The sequence below is a fragment of the Pinus tabuliformis genome, chromosome 8 (genome assembly GCF_031772625.1).
Source record: "Pinus tabuliformis cultivar Carrire ecotype Pingquan chromosome 8, CPIR1, whole genome shotgun sequence".
NCBI classification, from domain to species: Eukaryota; Viridiplantae; Streptophyta; class Pinopsida; order Pinales; family Pinaceae; genus Pinus; species Pinus tabuliformis.
In genome coordinates, this window is record NC_142294.1 from 468,922,022 (window position 1) to 468,941,311 (window position 19,290).

The following is a 19,290-nucleotide window of genomic DNA, read 5'->3' on the forward strand; positions in this document are numbered from 1 at the left end:
ATTGAAAACAAAAAGTTTCCTAAGCAATATTATGCAAAAATACATCTTATGCAATCACAAAAAAACATAATTCCTTAACAAGAAGAGAGAAAGGAGTATCGTTGCATTGGAATGAGAAGATATACTTGAACTCGCTTTCTAGCTCTACACTCCCCTACACATCTGTAACTTTCTCACACAAAAATATTTATGTAGTTTCATCAATTCTCCTTTGTCTTCCTTTATACCTGCATTTGCATAGTATTCATTATATAAATAAATCTCAAACAATATAATATGCATTCAACTATACCTTTGTTATGGTGTCTCACATCACAGATAGATATTCAGTAGTTTCACCCATGGTCCTTCACCTTTCTTAATCTGCATTGCATCTAAATTTGAACAAACGCACATCCTATAACAACGAATCAATAAATGAGTTAAATTAAAATGGAAATCAAAACCATATAATTTAGTAACAAACAAGTAAGTTCCCTCATACATACCTCTTTCGCCTTTGCCAATAAACAAGTAAATTTCTCCACACATACCTCATTCGCCTTTGCCCACTACACTTGTGGACTCCTACACATCCACAAGTTTTATCAATGCTCCTCCATGTTCTTTTACCTACATTTGCATAACAATTGTTATATAAACAAATATCAAAAATAATATAATATATTTTCAATTATACCTTTGCTATGGTGCCTCACATCAGATACATATTCAGTGATTTCACTAATGGTCCTTCACTTTTCTTGATCTGTATTGAACTAAATTTCAACAAACATATATGATACGATGATGAAACAACAAATGAGTTCAATTATTCCTCGTACATACCTCTTTCGCCTTTGCCAATAAACAAGTAAATTTCTCCACATGTTCCTCATTCGCCTTTGCCCACTACAATTGTGGACTCCTACACATCCACAAGTTTTATCAATGCTCTTCCATGTTCTTTTACCTACATTTGCATAACACTTGTTATATAAATAAATATCAAAAATAATATCATATGTTTTCAATTATACCTTTGCTATGATGTTTCACATCACAAACATATTCACTAATTTCATTAATGGTTCTTCACCTTTCTTGATCCGTATTGAGCTAAATTTCAACAGACATACATGATACAATGATGAAGCAACAAATGAGTTAAATTAAAATATGCAAGAAACCAAATAATTTAGTAACAAACAACCAAGTTCCCTCATTCGCCTTTGCCCACTACACTTGTAGACTCTGCATCAACCCCAAATAATTTAATAACAAACAACCAAGTTCCCTCATTCGCCTTTGCCCACTACACTTGTAGACTCTGCATCAACCCCAAACCCACACTATGCGTTGTCAAGGTCTTCCATAATTTCCCCACCCATTGAATTCAGCAAACAATATGTAACGAAAGAAAATAAACTCAAAGGACACAAATTGAACCTACCCTAATTTCCCACTCAATGTACCAAATAGAAATCAAAATAGACACTTAAATATATTATGAGAATATAATAAATGAAAAAAAATGTTTTCTAAGCAATATTATGCAAAAATACATCTTATGCAATCACAAAAAATCATAATTCCTCAACAAGAAAGGGGAAAGGAGAACCATTGTACTGAAATGAGAAGATATCCTTGAACTCACCTTTTGGCTCTAAACTCTCCTACACATCTGCAACTTTCTCACACAAATATTTCCATAGTTTCATCAGTTCTCCTCCACCTTCCTTTACCTACATTTGCATAGCATTCATTATATAAATAAATCCCAAATAATATAATATGCATTCAATTATACCTTTGCTATGGTGTCTCACATCACAGAAAAATATTCAGTAGTTTCACCAGTGGTCCTTCACCTTTCTTGATCTGTATTGCATCTAAATTTCAACAAACGCACATTATATAATAATGAATCAACAAATGAGTTAAATTAAAATGGGAATCAAAACCATATAATTTAGTAACAAACAAGTTCCCTCGTACATACCTCTTTCGCATTTTCCCATAAACAAGTAAATTTTCTCATACATACCTCATTTGCCTTTGCCCACTACACTTGTGGGCTCCGACACATCTGCAAGTCTCACACACAAATATTTTTGTAGTTTTATCAATGATCTTCGACCTTCATTTCCCTACATTTGCATAGCACTAAATATATAAATAAATCTCAAATGATATAATATGCATTCAATTATACCTTTGCTATGTTGTCTCACATCACAGAAAAAACATTCAGTAGTTTAACCAGTGGTCCTTCACCTTTCTTGATCTATATTGCATCTAAATTTCAACAAACGCACATTATATAATAATGAATCAACAAATAAGTTAAATTAAAATGGGAATCAAAACCATATAATTTAGTAACAAACAAGTTCTCTCGTACAACCTTTTTCACATTTTCCCATAAACAAGTAAATTTCTCATACATACCTCATTTGCCTTTGCCCACTACACTTGTGGGCTCCAACACATCTACAAGTCTCTCACACAAATATTTTTGTAGTTTTATCAAAGCTCTTCCACCTTCATTTCCCTACATTTGCATAGCACTCAATATATAAATAAATCTCAAATAATATAATATGCATTCAATTATACCTTTGCTATGGTGCCTGACATAACACAAATTTAGACGATAGTTTCAACAATGGCCCTTCACCATTTTGGATCTGTATTGCACAAAATGTCAACAAACATGCATGATATAAAGATGAAGCAACAAATGAGTTCAATTAAAACGGGCAAGAAACCATGTAACTTGGTAACAAACAAGTACCCCCATATATACCTCTTTCGTCTTTCCCCACAAAGAAGTAAATTCCTCCATACATACTTCATTCATGTTTGCCCACTACGCTTGTAGACTCCACATCAACCCTAAACCCACAATTGGTCTTTTAGGTCTTCTTTAATTTCCCCACCCATTGAATCCGAAAATATATATATATATATATGAACAAGAGAAAATAAGCTCAAAAAACACACAAAAAATATATATATATATCAAACCATAAGTTAGCATGGCCATGCTCACAAATAGAAATATATAAAAGCCACAACATTATAAAAACAAAATAGAAAAAAAGAAACAAAAATGAGCAACAATAGAAAAATACAACGAAACCAACAAAAGTAAAACATAAAACTCAAATAAGAGATAGCGCACTATAATTGCAAAAAGCATCCATGGCCAACCAAGAGTACCCTGCACACCAAAAAATGAATAAGTATTAAACAGAGACTAGAAAATATTCTAAAATATATTAAGTACACATGAAATATTATGAGAAATATGAAACAAACAAGTAAGGGGGGAGAAAACTATAGTATTCATAACAAGAAATATTATATAGCATATCATACATGACTTTCACACCAAAAGAAAACTGACCTCCTCTTTTGCTTCAACACTCTACTATAATGTCTCATGAAAATATTTCGATATTTTCATTAGTGACCCCCACATTCCTTTACCTACATTGCATTGCATTCAATAATTACACAGATAGCTAAGAATGTAAAATGGAAAATTTAAATAAAAACACATATGGGACCATACATTTGCCACAACATTCACCTTTACCCACTACATTTATGGAATCATGGGTTGTTAGAACCTACCTTAATTTCCCACTCAATGTATCAAATAGAAATCAAAATAAACATTTACCCACTACACCTATGGAATCATAGGTTGTTAGAACCTACCTTAATTTCCCACTCAACGTACAAAAAAGAAATCAAAATAAACACTTACATATATTATGAGAATATCATAAATGAAAACAAAATTATTTTTGCGCAATATTATGCAAAAGTGCATTTTATGCAATTACCAAAAATCATAATTCTTCAACAAGAAAGGAGAAAGGAGAACCATTATATTGAAATGAGAAGGTACACCTGAACTCACTTTCTAGTTGTACACTCTCCTACACATTTGCAAGTCTCACTTCCAAAAATATTTCTATAGTTTCATCAATGCTCATCCAACTTTCTTTACCTACACTTGCATAGCATTCATTATATAAATAAATCTGAAATAATATAATATGCATTCAATTATACCTTTTCTATGGTGCCTCACATCACAGAAACAAATTCAATACATTCCATGATCTGTATTCCATCTAAATTTCAACAAACACACATCATATAATCATGAATCAACAAATGAGTCCCCATACATACCTCATTTGCCTTTTCCCACTACACTTGTGGACTCCTACACATCTGCAAGTCTCTCACACAAAAATATTTCTGCAGTTTTATCAATGCTCCTCCATCTTCCTTTACCTGCATTTGCATAGCACTCACTATATCAATAAATCCTAAATAATATAATATGCATTCAATTATACCTTTGCTATGAAAACATTTAATTATAACAAAATGGACAGCATTTTAGCACATTTTGTTAAAACAATGAAAGCATTGAGACAAGTACAAGTTCTCTTGACATATTGAATATCATGAAAAGCAACAATAGCAATTTGAAGTCATGAACTGTTGAAAAGTGCAACTAGGTTTGGTCTTAATAATGACATATGTAATTGTGATTTTATGTAATTGATGAAAAGAAGAAAAATAAAATTATTATTGTAATGCTTGTCTCATGGGTTTCATGAGCAATGAATTTTACTTTTAGTAATGGCTCCCATTGTCAGCGTTTAGGTTTTGTCATCTAGTCATAAAAGACAAATTGAGTCAATGTCATGTATGAAGGACCCTACTTGGGCATGTTACATTTTGTGAGTCATTAAATTAAGTATGAAAGCCCTCCAAGACAAGCACAAGACATCTCCTTCAAGTCGACTTCAAGAAGAATAACAATATCTTCACCAAAGAGTCATGTCGGTTCACCCTCTTCAATTCAGCTTATTACAGGCTCCAACAACTATTTATAGGGCAGCTCAGCATCATTTCAGGCAGAGAATTTCAATGATTATCAAGTCTGCAGCAAGAGGTGCGAAGCTCACTAAAAGAAGTCTGTTATCAAGCGAAGGAAGGTAGGTATAAACCAAGCTCATTTCAGGTCTGTTTTTGGGTTAATTTCCTCTACACGTGGGGTAGCAAAAGATCAATTGCAACAGAAGAAGCCGAGAAGAACAACAGTGCTTTTGGGTAGCCGAGTTGAAAGAAGTTCAAGTCATAAGGGAGGTCGAGTCAAGCTAGTAGGAGACTCCATCCCAAGCGAAGGAAAGGCATAAGGAAAGGTCTTATGTACAAGTTAGAATTAGGATTGCAAACCTAATTCAAAGAGGTCAAAGGTTTGAAGCAGAAGGAGGTCGAAGTGGAAGAGGAGCCCAGACAAAGGAATGAGCAGAAGGTTGACTATCATCAAGGAAACTTGTGTCTTGGTCTTGGAATGGAAAATAGGTGAAGGGTCTTGGTCTTGGTATTCGTCAATTGGAATCTCTATAAGAAGAAGAATTTGTTCAGGTTTTCCTCTTAAGAGTGAGGTTTTGGCGCTAGCAGATAGCCTATATTCAGTGTCTCTCGTCTATTTATGGTTTATGCTTGGTAGTTGTTTGATGAAGAATAACATTATAATAACATAAGAAAAAGAAGATCCTAATCAAGAAGTAAAGAGCATTCACAGGCAGTTATCTAATTAAGATAAAACACCTAATCTCGATGCCCTAGATTTCTCAACATGGTATCAGAGCTAAGGTGACAAAGTCAAGGAAGGGCATCTTATCAAGGGAAACTCAAGGATCAAATCTCGAAGAAGGCATCAAAGCAAAGATCATCTTTAAGACAAGATCTACAAAGAAAGCATTATAACCCTAGATCGAAGAAGGAGTCTACAAAGAAGTCTCCTGATCATCATCAAGAAAACAAGGCCAAGTTGAAAAGATCTACAAATCAAGGTCCTTACCATTGAAAACGTCACTAAGAAGTCATCATTGATCTTCATCAAAGGATCCAAAGAGATCTCACTCTTTGTGGGATCAAGGATCACTCTTGAAGAAAACTACCTTCATCAAGGAGAAGTTTTCTACTCTCTTTATCATCATCAACATCAAGAAAGAAGCAAGGAGAAGGAGCATCCTATCAAGTAAGTTTATGAATCTGTAAAAATGTCTTTTTGCAAGGAAAGCAACAAATTGGTTGGGGCTTCAAACTATCTTGCATGGAAGAAAATGATAGATCTGAATCTCATTGAAAATGAGGTTATGGAACATGTAAAAGGATTTATCACTAAACCAAGAAAGTAAGATGTTCAAGCTCTTGCAAAAGTATATGAAAGGGGAAGTTAGGGCTCAAAGGATTCTCATAGAATCTATTAAGGATCCCCTTATCCCATATGTATCCAAACTTGAAACTTCAAAAGAAATCTATGACAAACTGGTAGAGTTGTATTATGTAAGCACTGCTGGAGAAGCCATCTCATTAAGGAAAGAACTCTACAAGCTGAAGATATCAAGGGAAGATGGAATAGCCTCATACTTTATGAGGATATCTGAAATCCGAGATCAACTACAAGATCCGAGAGAAGTCATGCCCAATATAGAAATGACTACAGTTATATTAAATGCACGAGGAGTGGGGTAACTTTACTTCAAGTATTTATGGGAAGAAAGAAGCTACTCCATTCTAAGATCTATGGTCACTGTGCAAGATTGAAGAATCTAGACTAAAGGCCAAATCTAATGTGGGAGCAGGTGAGAAAAATCAAGCATATGCTACAAAGACAAAAAGAAAGGGAAAATTTGGAAAGTTTAGTCCTCAGAAAATAAATAAATAAATAACATGGCTAAAATACAATGCTATGGGTGTCAAGAATATGGGCACTATAGGAGAGATTGTCCTAAGCTCAAGAAGGACAATAACAAAAGAGGAAGAGAAGAAACCCACATCACCGAAGAAGTGGAGGAAGCTCAAAAGAATAAATCCAAGGAGGAGGAAGTAATAGATCCCTACTATTTAGATAGTCTTCCTCACCTAAGTTCTTTTCAAGTTCCTAAGTCTTTTGTTGTAGATATGGCTATCATGATTCACTAAATGGGATCCATCAAGGCATCATAGAAGCATTGAAAGCAAGAGCTCAGGACATCATCAGACACCAAGAGAGATCAAGAAATTGATTTTCTAAAGTGAGAAGTTCTCAGGAGGAAAATTCGATTGAGAAGATTCCTTGTAGTTGAGGGGCAAGGATAGTCGGGTTCGAGGATCTTCTCCGGAACCCTGAATACTCAGCAGAGAGGCAGAGAAGCACCAGTGGAGGTAGCGCAGACCCAGGAAGGATTGATGTTGGGTAAGGAGGTCCCACGCAGTGCTTGACACAAAGCCAGAAGGGCCAGTGCAGAGGCAGAGCTGCCTTCCAACAGAAGTCCGAAATTGCCATGGATTTGTTCGATCAGCCGGGAGGGTTGACATCAGAGCACCAAGAGGCAGGGAGACCCAGCTCAGAGCTAACGCAGAGCCTTAGAGAGCTCCACGCAGGCCCATGCAGTTACTACGAAGGGGCAGCGCAGTTGTAGCCGGGGATAGTCAGTTCAGTTGCCGGATCAGAGGGATTTGTCGGGTGAAGTGAGGTAATCTCACTAAGTTTTCTGCCAGTGTCTTTTTCTCTGTAACTGGATTGTCGAAAGGGCATCCAGAGTTGTATTCAGAACTACTTCTTAATAATAATAAACCCTTAGAGCTACTGCACTAGTTTTCCCGCATTGGATTTTTCCGGGGACATTTGTCCAAAAATAGCGGTGTCTATTTTGTTGTATTTTCTTTCTTGCTCAGTCTCTTGTTTCCGTATAATAATTAATTAAGTGAAGGTTGCAGTAGTTTTTACTTCGATATTTACAGTAGAACACAATAAATAACTTGTATGGATTAACAAGTAGGAGAAGTAACATCATTTTGCTGCAGTAGGGGTTCCTATTGTCGAATTTTCACATGGTATCAGAGCTGCAGGGGAAGCAAGAAAAGCAGAGACGGTAGATCTAGCGCTGAGCAAAAGAGGGAGTTCGAAAAAATTGCATGAAGCAGTGGTTTGAAACCCCCAGAGGGTTGACGCGATTCCAAGACAGGAAGGCAGATTTTCGAGACAGTCTCTATCCAAGTGAGTCGACGGAGAGGACTTCCAGTTTGAATTTTTGCAAGGGCAAAGGGAGCAGCGTTGAAGCCTCAGCGTGAGAGAGCTGGTGGGACGCAAATTTTCAGCTGGTCGTTTGTTGGGCTGAAAAACGTCAGAACAAGGAAGAGAAGCACCTTGAGGGAACTTTTCCTCTCCAGACTTCCCACCGAGAAGTCCGTTTTCTCATTGGCTGAGGAGCAGTCGTGAGAAACAGAGAAGGGATTTTCAACATTTTTGGCAGATATGGAAACCAATGGCTAGTGGCTTAAGGGATCAAGACAAGTTGGACAAAGCATTCAACTACGTCATCTGTAAGGCTAGAATGTCTTTATTTCTAGATGAGTATGCCCTCAAGACGTACGTCGCCAGTGTGTTGGCTGAACCTACGGATGCAGATCCGCTAAAAAAGTACACGACTGAGATGGCAAAGGCCAAAAGGATGATCCTGGATGGAGTCAAGGATCATGTGGTGTATCATGTCACTAGCATAGTGACTGCTATAAGGAGATGTCGAATGCCTTGGCCACGTTATATCAGGGATCTTCCGAGCAACGAAAGATGTACTTACAGCAGAAGCTAAGATCTGCTCAAATGCAAAAGGGAGAGCATGTGCATCCATTCCTCACGAAGTTGAAGGCGACTCGTGATGAATTGTCTGTTGCGGGCATACACCTCGGGATTCAGAGTTGGTTAGACTGTCCCTCAATTCTGTCTCAGATGAGTGGCAAGTCTTTGTCTAGAGTAGCAGCATTGCCTAATTGGGATGAGATGTGGGCAGCTCTAAAACAAGAGAAGATGAGGAGAGACCTGGTCAAGGTCAAACTTGACGGAAGCAGCAGCAGCAGTGGGTCGAAGCCCAAGGAGGAGGAGGACAATGCAGCCCTTGCATCGAAGGGGCAGCTAGGGCAACAGAGACAAAAGAAGGACGTCTCCAAGGTGAAGTGTTTTAGATGTGGCGAGATGGGCCACTATGCATCCCAGTGTCCTTTGAAGAAAACGGAAAAGGATGAGAAGCACGATCCTAAGGTTGCAGCCGCAAAGATCGAACAGGAGGAGTTCGCCATAACAGCCGAGATACCTCCAAGAGAGATGTGGGCTGATTTGGATTTGTAGTTCGAAAGAGCTACAGATGGGCAGGATCCTTGAGGAGTCCACCTCTTGGATCAAGACCTTGCTACGGAAGCCCAGTTTTGCAGTAGCAGGATGGACTAGTGTCGGAGGGTGTCCAAGAGTGTCCGGGAGACAGTTACAGTAGCTAGGAGCACAAGAGACTGAACAGCGCAACAGTGCACATGGCACAAGGCAGAGGTCAACAGCAGCGGAGTAGATTCAGAGTGTTAGCGCAAAGACTAGCAGCAGTTAGTTCCAGCATTCATGTGGTATCATACTGAACACAATTAGTTCAATAATTTTGGATGTTTTTCAGTTGCTTCTCTCAACAACTGAGTTGCAGTATAGATGCAGTGTTAGCAATGGCAGTGCTAGCAGCATAGCAAATGCAACATTTGAGAGGGAGTTGTAGTACAAATGTAGCAATGGCGGTGGCAGTGTCAAAGGCGGCAGTACAGTTGTAGCAGCAGTACAGTAGTTGTTGGACAGCATGTTAGACATCAGCCGCGTAGAGGACGATGCTTCAGAGTCAGAGCAGTATGAAGCACTTGTATATTGCTAGAGCACATTCCTCGCTAAAAAGGAGTGTTGATTTGGGGTAGCATCGGATGTGCTCTAGGCCTATTATTTTGCAAGGAGGCTTGGGCACATGCATTCCAAAGAAGCCAGAAAGCGTTTTGGGAAATTCCACCTAGAGATGATTATATTAAAATAATTAATATTTTTAATGGAGTTCCTAAGTCTAAACTTAGGAAAATTAAAATATTAATGGGTATTAATCTAATTGTAGGTGTAACTTCTAGAAAAAGACGGAGATCAAGTCAAAACGATCTAAGCCTTTGATTAGGAGTTAATCTAGGTTGTTGGTTGTCCAACGGGAAGATATAAGAAAGGGCTTGAGGGTGATTTGGAAAATACACCAAGAAAGATCAAGAAATCGATTTTCCGAAGTGAAAAGTTCTCAGGAGGAAAATTTGATTGAGGAGATTTCTTGCAGTTGAGGGGCAGGGATAGTTGGGTTGGAGGATCTTCTCTGAAACCCTGAATACTCAGCAGAGAGGCAGAGAAGCACCAATGGAGGCAGCGCAGACCTAGGAAACACTGACGTTGGGCCAGGAGGGCCCACGTAGTGCTTGATGCATAGACAAAAGGGCTAGCGCAGAGGCAGATTTTCCTTCCATTAGAAGTCCGAAATTGCTAGGGAGTTGTCGGATCAGCCGAGAGGGTTGACGTCAAAGCTCCAGGAGGCATGGAGACCCAACGCAAAGCTCCACGTAGGCCTGCACAGTTATTGCAAAGGGGCAACGCAGTTGTAGCCAGGGATAATCAGTTCAGTTGTCGGATCAGAGGGATTTGCCGAGTGAAGTGAGGTAATCTCACTAAGTTTTCTGCCAGTGTCTTTTTCTCTGTTACTGGATTGCTGGAAGGGCATCCGGAGTTGTATTTAGAGCTACTGCTTAATAATAATAAACCCTCAGAGTTGTTGCATCGGTTTTTCCGCATTGCGTTTTTTCGGGGACAATTGTCCAAAAATAACGATGTTTATTGTGTTGTATTTTCTTTCTTGCTCAGTCTCTTGTTTCTGTATAATAATTAATTAAGTGAAGGTTGTAGTGGTATTTACTTCGATATTTACCATTGAACACAGTAAATAACTTGTATGGATTAACAAGTAGGAGAAGCAACATCAATTTGCTGCAGTAGGGGTTCCTATTGTGGAATTTTCAAATGAAGTAGCATACCTGTGATATTCCATACTTGCCACTTTCCATCATTCCCTCTATTCTATATCCATTCTTCAAGCAGGTGATCATTGGTCATGGGGATTAGCACACTTATCCTCATCCTAGTGTTTGGGCTAGAAAACATTTCCCTAGACGTTGATGCAGCTAAAAGAATGATAAAAGAAAAGAAAGGCACAATAAAGGAAAAATGCAAAAATGGTTGGGATAAAAATTAGCATGTGGGAAAAATCCTAGCATAAGCTCTACCCCCCTTCCCAATTAGCCATCACATGATTCCTAGAGCACTTGATGCTCCACACATGAAAAGGAACCCCTGTATTGTCCCAACCCTGATGAGCAATAAACCATCTCATCTTATGAATTAATAAATTCTAAATCTCTCAAATGCAAGCTTGGCCTCCCGAGCTACACACCCATATAAAAACATTATGATAAAGAAGTAAAAGGCGCACCAGAGGTGTGAAAAAAGCAAGCCAAGGAAAGGGGTAACTCATGCCTCCACGACTATTCCCCCCTTGCATCTATGTTGGACCACCATTAGCTGGTCACTTGGCTATAACCCTTGGCCCTGAAGTCTTTCTGTTAAAATTGGCAACTAGGGCCAAACTCCATGAGGGTCATCTTATTTATGGCAGTTGATATTTTTTTTGGATCCATCTCATCGAGAGGTGTAGGATTGATCTAAAGATCATTTGATTCCGATAAGTATTCATGGAGTTATGAATTTATTTGTGTTATAAGACAATTCGTCAAGGTCGGCCAGCAACCAAATAAACCCCACATGTGCTCAACGTTTTAGTATAAAAGGAGATGACTTGAGAGTCATTTCACACACACTTCTATCTTGATTTCTCTCCACTTGTCTTGGGTTTTAGTGGAAGAGAAATCTAGGAGTGGAAGCCCTAGATGTTGGAGGAAAAGAGGCTGCCCTAGCCGCAACAAAGAAGGCAGGCCAGCGAAGCAATGGAAGGGTTCTATGCGTTGACCTAAAGGAGCTCAAGGAAGAAGCCTAACGCTATCCTAAGGCAGCCCTAACGCTATCCTAAACATACCTATGGTGCCCTAGCCGCAGGCATATGGTGCCCTAGACGCAGGACTAATGCGGCTGAAAAGGAGGATTGTTTTAAGGCCTAAAACAAGGCACCGAGCTGCTGGAAGGAGGCCGAGGGTAGGCCGAGTTGAAGAAGGGTTGTTTGGGGCAGCGAAAAGGTGGGTTGTAGGTGACAGCGTGGGACTGTGGTAGGCCGCAGTCCTAACCACCTCAAAACAGGGACAGCGTGGAGAGTTTGAGGGTTCAAACATGCCCTGAACAACAGCGTGCTAGGGGAGGTGTCTCATGAGAGTATACCGTAGTTTTCTTGAGGGTTGTTCGAGGACTGTAGGGCTGCCTAGTGCCCTAACCAGATCAGTCATGAACAGCAAGGTATGACAAGGCTATTGGACAACAGCAAGGTATGGCAATGGCATAGTGCAATAATGGCACAATTGGGATAGCATGACTGTTAGGGACAACAGCTACAACAATATAACTAGGCAGCAGCAAGCATGGAGCTGCATGGGACAGCTGCATAGTAAATGGGACAGCAAAGGAATGCTAAGGCAAACATGGACAGCAGCAAGCTTGGACAGCATGGCAAGCATAGCAAGCTTGGACAGCGTAGCAAGCATGGACAGCATGACAAGCATGGACAGCATGGCAAGCATGGTGCTGCAAGCACATGAGACATGCTGTATGACAACATGGTTCAGCATACCACATGGGACAGCAGTGTGGCAACATGATGCAGCTATGGCACATGGGACAACTGTGGCAGCATGGTGCAACAATGGCACATGGGACAGCAGTGGCAGCATCAGGTGCAACAGTATGACATGTACAACATGGTCATGAGGTCCAGCATTGTGATGACAAGTGCAGCATGGTGCAGCATGATGACGAGATGCAGCACAATGATAAGTGAAGCAGTCATCTTGGAGAATCAGTTGAAGCAACATGTCTTCAACTGATCTCATGTATCATATTCTTAGAGATGATCTATGTTCTTATTTAGATAAGTCAAAGTGTTGACTTTTGTTGTAAATGTACTATCTCTCTCTCTCTCTCTCTCTCTCTCTCTCTCTCTCTCTCCCTCTCTCTGCTGAACTACTGAAGAACATATAAGAAGAATTGATCAAGGGTTTCCCCACATTAGGGTTTGTCCCTGGCTAGCGCCACATATTGTGTCCTCTTGTCTTGGCTTGTCTTCTGTGATTTATGTTTATGTTCTATCTGCAGTTTACTTTAATGTTGATGTGATTGCTAACCTGGAAAAGATATTGAGCTAACTGAGAAAATTGAAATAAATTGTTCTAAGCATAGAACATACCTAAAATTAACACTTTCCCACTCCATTACCATCATCTACACATGCACCAATGGATTAATGGGTTGACTTGGCGCCTGTCACTTCCCCTTGGGGGTTGGAAACACCTAAGAGGATTATCCATCTAGCAATTTCAAACATAAGAGAGGAAACACCTATATGGGACTTGGTCTAGTTAGATATTTGATGGTGATCTTTGTGTGAAGTATTGGTTGTGCCCCTAACTTTAAGTATGGGCCACTACGATGCATCTATGGTTTTTAGTTACCTAATGATTGATTGATTTACACTAGATCTTGACGGGGTTTTGTCAGGTGGTCCACATCACACAGCAGAGGCTTCTTGAGGTGATTGCCCCACCTCGTCAACACACTAGTAGAAGTTGTACTATCTAGTACAAAGAGAGAGATCAACTTTGTTGGTGCAACATTGCCTACCTAGAGAAGAGTGTTGGGCTATATGAGGACTTCACAATGATGCTTAGTGTTGGGGATATTGATGATGTGCGTAGTGGACCCAGGATGCCCCCAAGCTGGCCTTGACACTATTTGATGGGCATCACCTGATCTAGAGCCTAGATGGGTCATCCTTGAGATGACGAGGGGTTGTACACCACCTTGGAGCCCCACCCCAAGCTGGCCCTGACACTATTTGATGGGCATCACCTGATCTAGAGCCTAGATGGGTCATCCTTGAGATGACGAGGGGTTGTACACCACCTTGGAGCCCCAACACTTGAGATATTTTGATGTCATGTCACTCATTTTCCTCTTGTAAGGGTGATGTAGGGCACTTTTGCGCATGACATATTGTCATGGAGACTTTTGATGGCTTGCACATGATCCTTAAGGCACTTCATGGAGTATGGAGCACTCCTTAACATTACCTCACACTTGAGGGCTTATTGAGCTCATTTGGAGGGTGACATCACACTATTAGAGTATTAGAGCATTTGTTGCCCTTGTAGGTTAAGGCACTAGTCTATAATTGTGTTACTAAATTAAATTTCCCCAAGCCCTCTCTCTTAAACATCTAGCGTAATCACTAGGGTTTTGAAAACAAATTTGGGCATAATGTGTTGTTTTATTGCATAGGGGTCATTAGTCTAACCTCAGAGAGCATGAACCCTAGCTTTGAATATTTTGGTCATATTAGGCCCTGCCAAGCCCTCTACCTATCTCGGGACCTCCAAAAAAAGTCATCTTGAGCCATAGTATTAGAATACCTTGTAGGTGGCATAGGGAAGCCTCCCTTGTGGTTGAAATCACTAAATAGCTGGAGGAAGTTTGTTGAGGTAATAGTGGAAACCCTTCCTCATTGTTGCCATAGAGTTTGGCCCTTTCCCGGTGAGTCCATTCACTAGACCCACTAGATTCTGCAACAATGAGCCCATGCAATGCATTTTTACACAAACAAGAAGATCAACCTATTTGAGGAGGTTAAAGGTGTCTAAAAGGAAAATATCTATCATACCTTACCTACGAAATTGAAAAAATACAACTAGTTTGAGGAAGATGGGTTCATGGTACATAGTTTATGCACATTGTTTATGTTGATTGACGACATCTATGGCTTCATGTTAAGTTTATGCACATTTTTTATGCTAAATGGGGCTACCTATTTAGTCATTTCCAATTGGTGCACTGTATTTAGCTACAACATGTTATTTTCTATCATTCACTGCATAATTTTCACTGCAAAGGGATTATTTACACATAATTGCATGCATTCAATTGAAGATTGGCCACTTGAAAGGTTGAAAGACACACATATGAAGGAGGTTTGACTTGCACATCTTCTCATGCTGGCGAGATGTCCACATATCTTGTCTATCTTGATTGAATACCTCTTCTAGAGAAGCACATTTTAAGGTGAGGTTGTTACTACTATTTCATATATTTGACTTCATTTATGAGACCATGCTCACATATGCAAACAAATAAAAGCCCTAGGAGTGGAAAGACAAAAAAAAAGTCACTGTCTATCTCAAAAGATAACTTACCCTCTATGACATGGCCACAACCTTTGTTGTAGTGTCCCAAATCTCTCTCACACAAAGCTATCCAATCACTTCATCACTGGGCCTCCACCTTCATTGCATTTAAATTTAAACAAATGATATAATTATAAAGCAACAAATGAGTTTAATTAAAACAAGCATGGAACCATATAACCATATAGTTATGTACTAGAAAACAAGTAAATTCCTAAATACATACCTCCATCGCCTTTTCCGACTCCACTTTCGGTACTAAACCCAAATATAGGTTGTAAAGACCTGTTCAATTTCTCCACCCACTAAATCCCAAAAAAGGGAAAGAAGAAAAATAGATGGATAATCATATAAGAAAAACAAAATAGATGAAAGAGCACATAAAAAAAACAAAATATCAAATAACAAATTAGCATGGCCATGCTTAAAAAAAACATGTAAAAGTTATTTAAAAAAAAAAACACAAAACAATAACGAAAGATGCAACCAACAATAGCAAAAAAACAACAAAACTAAACAAACAAACAAAACAAAACAATAGATGGAGACACTGAGTAATAATCCCAAAATGCGTCGATGGCCAACCAAGGACACCCTGCACACCAAAAACATATTATGAATAATATATTTAATACACAAAATATTCTAAGAAACATGAAACAAATATCTTATGAGAATATCATGATTGAAAACAAAATGTTTCCTAAGCAATATTATGCAAAAATACATCTTATGCAATCACAAAAAATCATAATTCCTTAACAAGAAGGGAGAAAGGAGTATCGTTGCATTGGAATGAGAAGATATCCTTGAACTCGCTTTCTAGCTCTACAATCTCCTACACATCTGTAACTTTCTAACACAAAAATATTTTAGTTTCATCAATTCTCCTTTGTCTTCCTTCACCTACATTTGCATAGTATTCATTATATAAATAAATCCCAAACAATATAATATGCATTCAACTATACCTTTGTTATGGTGTCTCACGTCACAGTTAGATATTCAGTAGTTTCACCCATGGTCCTTCACCTTTCTTGATCTGCATGGCATCTAAATTTGAACAAATGCACATCCTATAACAATGGATCAATAAATGAGCTATATTAAAATAGAAATCAAAACCATATAATTTAGTAACAAACAAGTTCCCTCGTACATACCTCTTTCGCCTTTGCTAATAAACAAGTAAATTTTTCCACACATACCTCATTCGCCTTTGCTCACTACAGTTGTGGACTCCTACAAATCCACAAGTTTTATCAATGCTTCCCCATGTTCTTTTACCTACATTTGCATAACACTTGTTATATAAATAAATATCAAAAATAATATAATATGTTTTCAATTATACCTTTGTTATGGTGCCTCACATCAAAAACATATTCAGTAATTTCACTAATGGTCCTTTACTTTTCTTGATCTGTATTGAACTAACTAAATTTCAACAAACAAACATGATACGATGATGAAACAACAAATGAGTTCAATTAAAATATGTATGAAACCAAATAATTTAGTAACAAACAACTAAGTTCCCTCGTACATCCCTCTTTTTGCCTTTGCGACTAAACAAGTAAATTTCACCATACATACCTCATTCGCCTTTGCCCACTACACTTGTGGACTCCTACACATCCACAAGTTTTATCAATGCTCCTCCACGTTATTTTACCTAAATTTGCATAGCACTTATTATATAAATAAATATCAAAAATAATATAATATGTATTCAATTATACCTTTGCTATGGTGCTTCACATCACAAACACGTATGTTATGTTGTCTCACATCACAAACACCTTTGTTATGTTGTTCAGTAGATTCATTAATGGTCCTTCACCTTTCTTGATCCGTATTGAACTAAATTTCAACAAACATACATGATACAATGATGAAACAACAAATGAGTTCAATTAAAATATGCATGAAACCAAATAATTTAGTAACAAACAACTAAGTTCCTCCATACATACCTCTTTCGCCTCTCCCCATAAACAAGCAAATTCCACCATATATACCTCATTCGACTTTGCAACAAACATAATACATGATACAATGATGAAACAACAATGGGTTCAATCAAAATACGCATGAAATCAAATAATCTAGTAACAAACAACTAAGTTCCCTCGTACATACCTATTTCGCCTTTGCGAATAAATAAAGTAAATTTCTCCATGCATACCTCATTCGACTTTGCCCACTACACTTGTGGACTCCTACACATCCACAAGTTTTACCAATGCTCTTCCACATTCCTTTACCTACGTTTGTAATTTTGCATAGCACTTATAATATAAATAAATATCAAAAATAATATAATATGTATTTAATTATACCTTTGCTATGGTGTCTCACATCACAAACATATTCAGTAGTTTCATTAATGGTTCTTCACCTTTCTTGATCCGTATTGAACTAAATTTCAACAAACATACATGATACAATGATGAAACAACAAATGAGTTAAATTAAAATATGCATGAAACCAAATAATTTAGTAACAAACAACTAAGTTCCCCCATACATACCTCTTTCACCTCTCCCCATAAACAAGTAAATTCCTCCATACATACCTCATTCGCCTTTGCCCACTACACTTGTAGACTCTGCATCAACCCCAAACCCACACTATGGGTTGTCAAGGTCTTCCATAATTTCCCCACCCATTGAATCCAGGAAAAAATATGTAACGAAAGAAAATAAACTCAAAGGGCACAAATAGAACCTACCTTAATTTCCCACTCAATGTACCAAATAGAGATCAAAATAGACACTTAAATATATTATGAGAATATCATAAATGAAAAAAAAAAGTCTTCTAAGCAATATTATGCAAAAATATATCTTATGCAATCACAAAAAATCATAATTCCTCAACAAGAAAGGGGAAAGGAGAACCATTGTACTGAAATGAGAAAATATACTTGAACTCACCTGTTGTCTATAAACTCTCGTACACATCTGCAACTTTCTTACACAAAAATATTTCCATAGTTTTATGAGTTCTCCTCCACCTTCCTTTACCTACATATGCATAGCGTTCATTATATTAATAAATCCCAAATAATATAATATGCATTCAATTATACCTTTGCTATGGTGTCTCACGTCACAGAAAGACATTCAGTAGTTTCACCAGTGGTCCTTCACCTTTCTTGATCTGTGTTGCTTCTAAATTTCAACAAACGCACATTATAATGAATCAATAAATGAGTTAAATTAAAATGGGAATCAAAACCATATAATTTAGTAACAAGCAAGTTCCCTCGTACATACCTCTTTCGCATTTTCCCATAAACAAGTAAATTTTCTCATACATATCTCATTTGCCTTTGCCCACTACACTTGTGGGCTCCTACACATCTGCAAGTCTCTCACACAAATATTTTTGTAGTTTTACCACAATGCTCTTCCACCTTCATTTCCCTACATTTGCATAGCACTCAATATATAAATAAATCTCAAATAATATAATATGCATTCAGTCATACCTTTGCTACGGTGCCTCACATCACACAAATTTAGTCGATAGTTTCACCAATGGCCTTTCACCATTTTGGATTTGTATTGCACAAAATGTCGACAAACATGCATGATATAAAGATGAAGCAACAAATGAGTTCAATTAAAATGGACATGAAACCATGTAACTTGGTAACAAACAAGTACCCCATACATACCTCTTTGGTCTTTCCCCACAAAGAAGTAAATTCCTCCATACATACCTCATTCATGTTTGCCCACTACACTTGTAAACTCCGCATCAGCCCTAAACCCACAATTGGTCTTTTAGGTCTTCTTTAATTTCCCCATCCATTGAATCCATATATATATATATATATATATGAACAAGAGAAAATAAGCTCAAAAAACACAGAAAAAACAAAATACCAAACGTAAGTTAGCATGGCCATGCTCGCAAATACAAATACATAAAAGCCACAACATTATAAAAATAAAATAGAACAACAAAAGAAACAAAAATGACCAACA

At 38.0% G+C, this 19,290-nt stretch overlaps 2 long non-coding RNA genes across 2 annotated transcripts; both read right to left on the reverse strand.

Moving 5' to 3' along the window:
* Positions 1-4,146: 4,146 nt before the first annotated feature.
* On the reverse strand, positions 4,147-15,655 carry LOC149236091 (uncharacterized). Its single transcript, XR_016268376.1, has 3 exons — positions 15,518-15,655; positions 15,301-15,388; positions 4,147-4,296 (listed from the first exon to the last, which is right to left on the reverse strand). It is a non-coding gene; the product is annotated as an uncharacterized LOC149236091 (long non-coding RNA).
* A 1,377-nt stretch (positions 15,656-17,032) lies between these two features.
* Positions 17,033-19,055, reverse strand: LOC149236092 (uncharacterized). The gene is made up of 4 exons (XR_016268377.1): positions 18,574-19,055; positions 18,232-18,468; positions 17,268-17,903; positions 17,033-17,154 (listed from the first exon to the last, which is right to left on the reverse strand). It is a non-coding gene; the product is annotated as an uncharacterized LOC149236092 (long non-coding RNA).
* Between the last annotated feature and the right edge of the window lie 235 nt (positions 19,056-19,290).